Below are 11749 nucleotides of genomic sequence, written 5' to 3'. Positions count from 1 at the left end.
TGCTTTACATGAAATCTGCTAGAGAGATTTAAAATTTATCAGTCCTCTTAGCTTTGCTGCTTTTAAGACCACAAAAAAATGACCTGTCTTGGAGAAACTTGCATATTACAATTCAGTTTTTAGACATGGCAGGAGCTCATTCACGGTGGAATTTATTTCACATTACATTTGGGGCATGCATGAGATTTAAAAGCAATGCTTTTTCTCTAAAGTACTCACTACAAAAGATATATCACACATTCTCAGGCTATTTAAAACTCAGCAAGGGGAATATCAACAGATTTTTCTCCAAGAATGCTCTCTGATCAACCGGGGAAATAAAATCTTTCTTATGAAAAGCAAGGAGTTGAAACAATTCCGGTGCATTAAAGCCTAGGGGTACCTATCCTGTTTGGTTGGAATCTTTGGCAGCTTCAGATGTAGAGGTAGTATTTATATAGGTGTATGTGTATTGAATGCTATGTTTGCCTTTATGAATGGTTTTCTCACTTAGACACCTTCAGTGTTTTTAAGAATATTTATGTTCCCTGATACTTCAGCCGGTAAAGAATCTGCCTGCAATGCAGGAGACTTCAGTTTGATTCCTGTGTCGGGAAGATCCCCTGGAGAAGGAATAGGCTACCCACTCCAGAATTCTTAGACTTGCCTCATGAATCAGGCGGTAAAGAATCTGCCTGCAATGTGGGAGATCTGGGTTCAGATCACTTGGAGGAGGGCGTGGCAACCCCCTCCAGTATTCTTGCCTGGAGAACCCCCATGGGCAGAGGAGCCTGGTGGGCTACAGTTCATGGGGTCCCAAAGAGTCAGAAACGACTGAGTGACTAAGAACAGGAAATAACAGAATAGCTTTAGTGATTTTTTTTTTTAGCTTGAGTTACTTATGCATCAATCAATAATCCTTCAATTGTAAGTATCTGAAATCAAACTAGTGCTATTTTTCTATATAGAAATCTATAGGCTCTTTAATTGGGATATTCCAGGGATGACTAGCTTCAGATATGGTATGATCTGATTAAAAATTATCATCAAAAATGCCTTTTCTCCAGGGAATCCTTGAGCACCGTTGATGGGAATGTAAACTGGTACAGCCACTATGGAACACAGTATGGAGGTTCCTCAAAAGATGACAAATAGAACTGCCTTATGATCCAGCAAGTCATTCCTGGGTATACATCCAAAGAAAATAAAAACAGGATGCCAAAAGATATCTGCAATGCCACGTTCATTGCAGAATTATTCACAACAGCTAAGGTATGGAAACAACTTGAGTGTTTGTCAATGGATGAGTAGATAAAGAAGATGTGGAATATGGAATATCATTCAGCCAGGAGGCAAGAAGGAAATCTTGATATTTGTAACAACATAGGTGGGCCTCGAAGGCATCATGCTAAGTGAAATAAGCCAGATAGAAAAAGATAGATACTGAAAAAGATCAAAAAAGTCAAATTCACAGAAGCAGAGTAGAAAAGTAGTTGCCAGGGGCTGAGGTGGGGGTGCCATAAGGAGAGGTTGGTGAAATGAGGGAACAGACTTTCAGCTCTAAGAGAAATAAAACATTTTGAAAAAAGTAAGTATGTAAATATGTGTGGTGAAGAGTGTGATAATTAACTAGATGGGAGCAATGCTTTCATGATGTATACTTTAAATATCTTACAATTTTTTGTGACAATTAAACCTCAGTAAAGTTGAACAAATACTTTTTCCCCTTCCACTCGTAATACATACATATATGTGTAGGTATCTTACTGGTTTTGTTTCTCAGAACACAGTCAGCAGTAGAGGGAAAAGAGCACTGTTTATTTTTCTGTATATGTTTTTATATATATTGAGAGAGAGACAGAAGAGAGATTTGTTAGATTCCCCAGGTAACATTTGCAGTATTTCCTACTTTCCAAATGCCACCTTGTTTCACTCTTCCTTTCTTTGCCTGAATCGAGTTCACTTTTGTGATTTTTTTCTACTGAGGGGCTCAGTCACAGAAAACTGCCTTGTTACAAAATCTTTTCTTAACTTGGCCCTCAGGATTGTTTTTCCTCTTTGGGATAAATAAAATAAAATGGTAATAGATGAATAAAAAATATTATCTGAAGGCTGTCAATAATAAAACCTGAAAAAGTAGACTAATGGGTTCCTTTAATTCAGTTTCTGATCTGTGAGATAGGTCTAAACCGGCCATTGAATTGGCTACCAAGATATAACTTCTACCTCTAGATCTATGACACTCTAGTTCTGTAGCACTAATTCAGTGTCCTGTATTATTACTATAACATCTTCTCTTATTCAGGAGCACTTTCTCAATTATAGAGCAATGTATTATTTTTTTTTTTTAGCACCAGTGTTTATTTCGTAGGTTTCCAAGAAAAAATTTTAAAAATTGCTTTAATTGGTACATTTTAAAAATGAAAATATGATATAAGTAGGCCCTTATGATAACAATTGTGAATAGCTTTTTATAATTTTTAGAAATTTAAGTATAATTTTCCAAAGACAGGATTTTTTTTTTTTTACTTCTGAAAAATTTGAAACATTAAAAAGGGATTGTGTCTACTGGCAGAAGGTCTTTAAATACACCAATTCATTTAAACATCCATTACCCTTCTCTAGAGACAAAAGTGATTCTCAGAACATCTGAAAACCCTTCCCTTAATCTCAGATCAAGTTAACTGGGATTCAAACTCAAGTCTTTCCAGACTAAAAGCACCTGCTCTTTAGGAATAACAGTCCCATGTTCTACTATCATACATACAGAAGACTCTTAATTTGCCTTCAAAGTTAATACTTCTGAATACTCATATTAAAAATTCTGACATAAAGTACAAAAACATGTTGAGTGTTTAGAACATGGAGTTACTAAGCTCTGGGCAAGTCATTTAACCTTTTCTGAATTTCAGTCTATTATAAAAGGTAAAAAAAATATATAAAGCTTGCTTCACTAATTTGTGAAGATTAAATGAGATAAAGAAAGTTAATTTCTTTGTTTCATTCCCTGTGGGAGTTTGGATGAACGGCACTCTGGTACCATAAAAGCCACTGCTCAGACGTACCATCTCCATATATTACAAATTAGAATTCCTCCTGGGAACACAAGAAGTACTTTAGGATGTAAACATCCACCAGTTGGAAGGTTAAAGATAATTTTTCATATTCTCATGGGCAAATTATTGTAATTGCATGAATATACATACTGGCATAGGATCTCTGAATGGAATGTTTTATAGTAAATAAGTAGAAGTGGATAATTAGGTGCCTGGGTTCCTGGTTGGGGTGGGGATGACTGATTTCCTTGGGACAAATGTCTGGGTGTTTTGTGTTGTTGATTGTGAAGGAGAGAAGAGAACATAGAAAGAGGATTTCATGGATAAAGATGAACATGGCCAGAACAGAGCTCTGCCTACATTGCATTTGTGTAGGACTTGTGGGGGACCAGTACCATCAGAGCTGTGCATGCTGCCCTTAACCCCACTCTCTGCACAGCAGTGACCTGGTTGTAACAGCAGTGGAACGGACACAGGGCTGCTTTCACTCAATCATGTCCTCTGTGCAAACTGGTCTAGGGGTGCTGTCCAGCCTCTACACTTCAAGTCAGTGTTTGCCTGTCTCCTCTCCTTTCCCCTTGTAGGATATTTGGTCCTGCCCCGAATGCCTCTAGGATGCTTAGTTCAGGCCAATAGGTCTTTGATGTATGGTCCTATCCAAAATGCCCGTAAGATATGTGATCCATTTACCTGATAAATTTGTTGTTGTTTAGTCACTCAGTCATGTCCAACTCTGCAACCCCATGGACTGCAGCATGTCAGGCTTCCCTGTCCATCACCAACTCCTGGAGCTTGCTCAAACTCAAGTCCATCGAGTAGGTGATGCCATCCAACCATCTCGTCCTCTGTCATCCCCTTCTCTTCCTGCCTTCAATCTTTCCCACCATCAGGGTCTTTTCCAATGAATCATTGGAATGAGTCATTCCAATGAGTCTTCACATCAGGTGGCCAAAGTATTGGAGCTTTGGCATCAGTCCTTCCAGTGACTATTCAGGGTTGATTTCCTTTAGGATTGACAGGTTTGATCTCCTTGCTGACCAAGGGACTCTCAAGAGCACCAAAATTCAATGTTCAGCCTTCTTTATTGTCCAGCTCTTACATCTGTAGATGACTACTGGAAAAACCATAGCTTTGCCTGATAGATAGTGGTACCCAAAACCTCATTTCTCACACACTATTTTAATTGTGGCTATTTTGGGTGAAGCATTCTCATGAAGGAAACCAGACTCAATGTGATTAGAACATTTGTTTTGTCCTGTTCCTAGGACCATAGTGGTTACACCTGGAGGAGATCTCTGGAAAGGAAACTCTTGACCATGGAATGAAGTGAACGGTTCTGGACAGATTAGGGCCACAGTCCAGACCTGCTGGTCATTCCCATATGATGCTGCTTTGGTGGTGCTTCAGAACCAATAACTTGTCTGTCATGAAAAGGGCCAGGTTGGATATGCTGAAATTTCATTTCAGTTTCCATTTGGCAAGAATGGTGAAGGTCTTAACTGAAACAGTGCTATTAAACAAGGCTCCAACTCTCTCCATCCATCAAATCTGAAGCTATTTCATTAGGGCTACTACTGAACTTACTCAGGAAACCTAATCAGCAATAAAGAACCTGACTGATCAGTGGAATATGAATTCTACTGCTGTGTGGAGACGTGGTTTTATAGTGGCATCAGGGAAAATCAGGTCTAATTGGGAAATGAGTGACTTACAGCCCTCCTTGCATCATTCCTGCTGTCCGTGCAGGCGCCACGCCAGAGACTGCTTCCTCTTAGACTCAATCTGATTTTTAAACTTTTCCTGGATTTCTTGTTTCTCTTAGATCCTACATCCGACATAAATCTAATGCGTCTAGCATATTTTTTGGCTCCTTAACAGTTCCTGAGAAATCCTGTTCTGTTGGTTTTTTTTTCTGGCTGAAGGTTGTAAAAAGACCAAAATGGGGTGAGGAGAGACATTTAGACCATGTATAGACAGCAATTCAGATTGTCCATACATGCAGAAGGAAGAAAGCCATCCATGAATACTTCAACACTAAACATGTAGTCCTATTTCAATTATATGATTTTTTTTTTTAAATCCAGAGAAAATCTGGCTCGTAGATGAGGACTCCAACTTTCCCTGTCCTGAGAGAAGTTGTTGATGAAGGCTCCACTGGAGTACACGGGACATTGCAGCTGAGCCATGAAAGGAGCTGGAGGAAACGGACCAGAGACCAGGTCCATTTCCAGCACTCTGTCCTCTGTGCTCACATCAGAGTGGGTCTCCTATCAAAGCGGATGTGCTCCTGAGCAGGGCAGCATTATCAAAATGTCCCTTTCCTCTGGCATGCTACATCTTCAGATGGCTTCTTTTGCGCCTCATCCAAGTCCAGTCCCTCTCACACCAGTGGGTCCGAAAATTAGGCTCATTTCTTTTGGAACCGGTTGTTTCTCACTGCGTAGACATATGCTACATGATATTGCATTTTACAGTTTATTTTACATCAAGAAATTTCTATGCCCTGATTCATATGTTTTGTGTTGGAAAAGTACGATGGCTGCATTATGTTGATGGAAATCATTGCTAAGAGGCACAAAACCCGATTTCAAATTTTGGACAACAAGTCTATCTAATTAACCTTGGTGGATACAAAAATCTTTGGGCAAAACAGAAATGTTTTCCTCTGGTGTGGAGCAGCTGAACATGTTTTTAAATGAAGTGGGAACATAACAGAGACTTCCAAGAGCGTCCGGAAAAGAAGCAGATTTGTTTTACACAATCAGACTCAAAGGAGAACCTCTGAGAACAGACTTGGTCATCCCCAGAGATTTTGAAGTTACTGGCAGCAGTCAGGTGGAAAACAGGACATCTTATTTGGGAAATGCACTTAAATATCTTCTAATGTAATAAACAGGCAGGGACATTTCTCCCAATCTGACATGTGCCGTTGGAAACTGCAAAGGGAAGCCTTGCAAAATGCAGGTGATGGGAGTCAAACCCAAATGAAACACCAAGTCTGGGAAACCGAAGCCAAGCACTGGGATGTTTAGTCAACAGAAAGTGCACGTGTAGACCCTTCGTGAGGTTAGAACCGACTATTATAATTAGAGCTGGATGGAGGTAAACCAAATGCTTTCTAAGAACTGTGATATCATATGATTTAAATATTTGTTTAAGTTTTTTTATATTATAGTATAAAAAGCAACAATAAAGGCAGTAAAAGAAAATTTTCCTCCTTCTGTAGAATCACACCAGATTTTAAAGCAAAAAAAAGGTACTATCAAATTAAACTTCAAAACAAAGCAACTAGGATTGAGAAATACCATCCCGGACAGACGTGCATGATCAGCCGTGTCTGACTCTCTGCGACTCCACGGGATTCTCCAGGCAAGCATACTGGCGTGAGTTGCCATTTCCTCCTGCAGGGGCTCTTTCTGACCCAGGGATCAAACCCCTGCCTCTTGTGTCTCCTATATTGGCGGGTGGATTCTTTACCACTGAGCCACCTAGGAGGCCCTAGGAAATAGAATTTTTAAGCTAGACATTAGTAGTATGAAAGTAAATTGAAAAATAAAGTCGTCTGGTGTTCAAAAGCTCTTTCAGTTCCTTTTCCGGTAAGCGGCCTGAGGTGACCCCTAAAAATGGTGCGCTATTCACTCGACCCAGAAAACCCCACAAAATCATGCAAATCAAGAGGTTCAAATCTTCGTGTTCACTTTAAGAACACTCGTGAAACTGCCCAGGCCATAAAGGGTATGCATATCCGAAAAGCCACCAAGTATCTGAAGGATGTCACTTTAAAGAAGCAATGTGTGCCATTCCGTCGTTACAACGGTGGAGTTGGTAGGTGTGCACAGGCCAAACAGTGGGGCTGGACACAGGGTCGGTGGCCCAAAAAGAGTGCTGAATTTTTACTACACATGCTCAAAAATGCAGAGAGTAATGCTGAACTTAAGGGCTTAGATGTAGATTCTCTGGTCATTGAGCACATCCAAGTGAACAAAGCCCCCAAGATGCGGCACAGGACTTACAGAGCTCACGGTCGGATCAACCCCTACATGAGCTCTCCCTGTCACATTGAGATGATCCTTACTGAAAAAGAACAGATTGTTCCTAAACCAGAAGAGGAGGTTGCACAGAAGAAAAAGATATCCCAGAAGAAACTGAAGAAACAAAAACTTATGGCCCGGGAATAAATGGCCGCAAAAAATAAATGCAAATAAAAGTGTTGGTTGTCTTAATTAGTAAATGTATTTCAAGCGTTACCACAAAAAAAAAAAAAAAAAGCTCTTTCAGAGGTTGGAGGAACTTAACTCCAGTTTCCGCTCTGCTAAAGAAGTCGTTCTGTGATCTTCATTGTATCACTTAATCTTTTCAAGTCCAAGTTTCCCTATCTACAAAATTAGGGTATTAAGACCCAGTGCCTTCTGGCACTAATCTTTTCCTGATTTTTGAGATGTTAAGTCAAACAAATATTGGCTCAAATTTAAGGACTCTCATAGAAGAACTTTTTATGAGAATGGGGTAGGAAGGTTGGCCTAAATTATTCAGAAATCTGACTTCATATTTATTGCACATCATTTTGAAGTAGAAATTAAAAACTCATGAAGAGTAAGAAATTGTTAGAAATTATTTAACTCATCTAATTTACATTAATTATGAATTCATTTGTTGTGTGCTGGTATAAATGAACCACTAGCGGAACAAGTACCCACATTTTATGAATATTACATGGTGGGAATATTTCTTCAAACAGACTAAAGAAGAGTCGAAAGACCATCCAAAACTATGTGGATATGGCTCTCTTTCTGCAGTCTCTCAGTCTTAATACTTATGGTGAGGAATGTGTCCTCAAAGATACCTAAATTTAGGGCAAATTTTTACCATGGAGATGGAGGAAACAAAAAGCAAGATTTTTTTTTTTTTAAGTATAATAGAAATATCCTAATTATTAACTTCTCTGACACTGATAGTATTTATGTCACCTCAAACCCTTGACTTTCATATGTGCTTGATTGGTACATACTAAAAAACATTGATATTAAATGATTTTCCACCTGAGGCTTTTCGTTTTCCTCTTCAGTGAACTGGTATGTAAAAAAATATGGGAGCTGGTTTGCTAGCCTTTTGCTTCTTCCTTTAACTCAGCAAATAAAGTTTAACTTTGGGTGTGTCCTTACACATTTTTATCAAGCGTGTGAAAAACTTCCTGGTACAGTTTTCTGACCAGGAGAAGTACTTTTTTCTTTTTTTTAATTCTGATTTTTCCCCCCCATTTGAAGGGAGATCCATAGGTGTAGTTGTGCTGGACTTTCTCTACTGCCAGTGGAGCAACTTATCTGATTGGTGAGTTTGGAGAAATCTAGAATTTTCTCTTAAAAAGAAGTCTGGCTAGAGAAAGTATACATTTAACTTTGTTCCTTCAAACTTCCAGTGTTCTGAGGGCTGCCTGTACCTGGATGAATAAGTGTTCAAAACTGGAATTCAACTATAGGAGGCCCACTTTCCTCCTGGGTTAAGTCACATCCTTCAGCCTAAATTTTGTCCACAATAAAGGCAAAAATTTGGTCCCCACCTACCTTAATCTTTTGTGTTGTTTTTCTAGTTGGCTAGGAAGACAGTATATTTTTAAAAATTGGATCCTCTTAATGATTCCTTAAAGTATCTATATACTTCTTCGTGAAAAATTGGAAAATAAGAAAGACGAAAAAGTCTTATTAGATACCCAGCTGTCTAATCTTTATGGCCATGCTGTGAATACAGACTAATCCACCAAGTGAATTATTAAATGACATGCTTTTAAGGAATAAGAAAGATGCCTAATTCTCTATGGATTGTCCTGGTATAATGCAATTTGGCAAATAGGAACTATGGAATCAGCCAGACTTGAGTTTTAAATACTGATACTATAACTTAACAGCTGTACAGTGTTGGAGATTCCTGTTAATTTGAACTTCAATTTTTTTCAACAGTAAAATGAGAAGAATACAAATCAGTCCATAGTTAAATGGATAATATGAGGAGATCAATGAATGTTAGTCCAAACTTCTCTCATATAATCTCCTCTTCATCAAAGAAATTGTACAAAATTTAACTATGAACTGTATGATCATATTTTGGCAAACATTTTCTAAGGGAAGCATTCTTGGGAATGAGATATGACAAATATTAAAACCGGAAAATATTTACATGAAGGGTATATTACAGAAGATAGAAGTTTGTCTAATTGAAAGAGTTATTCTTTTTTGTAAAATTTGCAAACAGCAAAAATAAAAGTCATCTCCAAACTTAATTCTTACAGAACAAAGTTGATTGGAATAATTTCAAGTGTACAGTTCTTTGATATTCAAAGACTTCTTACCATTCAAGAGTGTCCTTTCTCCTTTCTGTAACTAGTCTTGTTCATTAGAACATCTTGAATGATTGGAGTTCCCCTGAAAGGACCGCTGAGACGATCTGGAACAATCCCCTCAAACCTTCAGTCCCTCTACCCTTAGAAGAGCTAGTTAGTTTCCTGTGGGAAACTTAACCCTTCTGTTCACCTAAATTCAGAGACGCTCAACTCGGCTGTTCATCTGAAACTTTTATGAGTGTTTTTTCAAAATATATACCACCAGAGATTCTGATTCAGACGTTCTGGGATGGGCTCTAAGTATGGATAATTTTAAAAAATTCTCTACAGACAAGTTTGAGAAATAAAGATTCTTTATTTCACCACTGCTGCAAGGTTTTCAGTTCATACTGGATGGATTCAAGGCAGTCCAGGGGCATCCCACAGTGATCATCAAGCAGCATCCTGAATTCTTGACGGAACCCAGAACTAATCTTATTTGACAGATTTCTATAGGGTATATGCCAAGATTCACTGCCATTTCTGCAAATTAGGGGGTGTGCTAGGCTAGATTTTCCCTATGTGGTATCCGAGAGACTAATCCAGAACTAATTTTTTTCCCCTGGTTTGTAAAAAGTATTGTAGTTTTACGTCATTCACTTATTTGATTCCATCAGTCACCATTGCTTTTCTTTTTCTTTTCCTGAAACTTCTCAGCAAAATGTTGAATGGAACTCAAGAATGCCATAAATATTCCTTGACCACTCACCAATTATACTGTGTTCTTTCAGTTACAGACAGAATTTAGTAAAGAAGACTCCTGCAATGCAAGAGACACGAGTTCAATCCCTCTGTCCGGAAGATCTCCTGGAGGGGGAAATGGCAACCCACTCCAGTATTGTCGCCTGGGAAATCCCATGGACAGAGGAGCTTGGCAGGCTACAGCCCATAGGGTTGCAAAAGAGTCAGACACAACTTAGCAACTACACAAATTCCCACCTGATTTACTTTGCATGTGGATAAAATCTGGTTGGAGATGGTGGAGGCTTATTCAAAGTCTTTCTCCAGATTTGACTTATATCCTATAGGATTTAGACCTACAAGGAATTCACTGGGGTGGAGAAACAAGTCAAGAGACAGCACATTTGGTGAGCTCACGAGATGGACCTGATATTGCCTGGCAGTCTGGATGGAGGGACAATGAGGAGGGTTCACTTTTCAAGGTAGGATGTGGTCACTCCATCTTGTTGCTGAAACACAGACACCCTTCGAGGTGGCGGTTCTTGAGGGAGGTATGATTAACTGAGCAAGATCGTTCTGTGTTGTGGTTTTGGAAGAACAACTGGGTATGATCACTGTGTTTAAAGAGCACATTTGTTTGGTCTAAATACCAGTGTCTGTCCATAACTACACCCACAGTTTAGATTAGGAATTCATTTCATTTCTGATTTAAATGCATTCTCTGACTCAGAGAAAACTATGTCCGGGGAGGAGAAAATTACCAGGGCATCCACCCTCCCCCCGAACCCTTTGGCAACATTAGACTTTTACTTGCTTAGCACATGACTTTAGAGAGAACCCCCCCAGCTTGAAAATACTAATTTTTTCATTAAAGTGCCAGAAAATTCAAACCAAGAGTTTCAAGCTGTGGTTTTCACATACTATTAAAAGCTCTATAATAAGCAACTTTTGGAATCAGGATGAAAGCTAATTATAGAAGTTCTTTGCCATGGCTGTTTCTATTTACATCTTGAAAACCACAGAAGCAAATACTGTAGACTTTCCTAACACATCAGCATCTTCTTGTCCTTAAGTTTCTGACTTCTTTGAAGCTACTCTTAAATCTTCCCCTTGAAATCCCATTGTGGTTGACTATTTCCAGTTGAAGGACAATTTCAGTTTATAGTTTGTAGTTCAAGTGAAATATTCTTTTCCTATAATACTGAATCTCAAGACACACTCAAATCAGATAAAAGAGCAAAGCCATTGTACCTACAGGGCATGTTATCCAGGTTGTTTCATGTGTGTTTAATCTTTCTGTGGTCGTTTGCTTCATCATCAGCAGCAAAATACACAAGAAATATAGTCAATAACATAAAATATCTGTTATGTTATGATCTTTGCCACTAGGAAAACGCAAAGGTAATATTTGGGTTGATTTTTAAGAAAAAGAAAAATTTGAAAGTGAAAGTAACTGTCCAGAGCAAAAATCTCAAGATATTGCAAAGTCCAGCTGAATTGGACGCTTTTGTTCCAGTCTTCGGAGGCTCTATAGCCAGTTTACTTGGTGGCACGTGACTCAGTTGGCTTGGAGAGTCGACTGATTATGAAAGTCTTTCTGTCCAGTGCCCAGCTCCACAGACACACCCAACTGACCCTGAATTAATCAGTACCCACCTAC

General features: G+C 38.8%; 1 pseudogene across 1 annotated transcript; it reads left to right on the top strand.

Annotated features, from left to right (window-relative positions):
• The first annotated feature begins 6625 nt into the window (after nucleotides 1–6625).
• On the top strand, nucleotides 6626–7297 carry LOC145518097 (large ribosomal subunit protein uL22 pseudogene; annotated as a pseudogene). Its single transcript, XR_014062610.1, has one exon. The product of XR_014062610.1 is annotated as a large ribosomal subunit protein uL22 pseudogene (transcript).
• The last annotated feature ends 4452 nt before the right edge of the window (nucleotides 7298–11749 follow it).

This window comes from Giraffa tippelskirchi, chromosome 8 (genome assembly GCF_054371585.1).
Source record: "Giraffa tippelskirchi isolate mGirTip1 chromosome 8, T2T-mGirTip1v1.2.pri, whole genome shotgun sequence".
In the NCBI taxonomy this organism is placed as follows: Eukaryota; Metazoa; Chordata; class Mammalia; order Artiodactyla; family Giraffidae; genus Giraffa; species Giraffa tippelskirchi.
The sequence above is the reverse complement of the archived record's forward strand: the minus strand, read 5'-3'. Positions and strand labels throughout refer to the sequence as shown.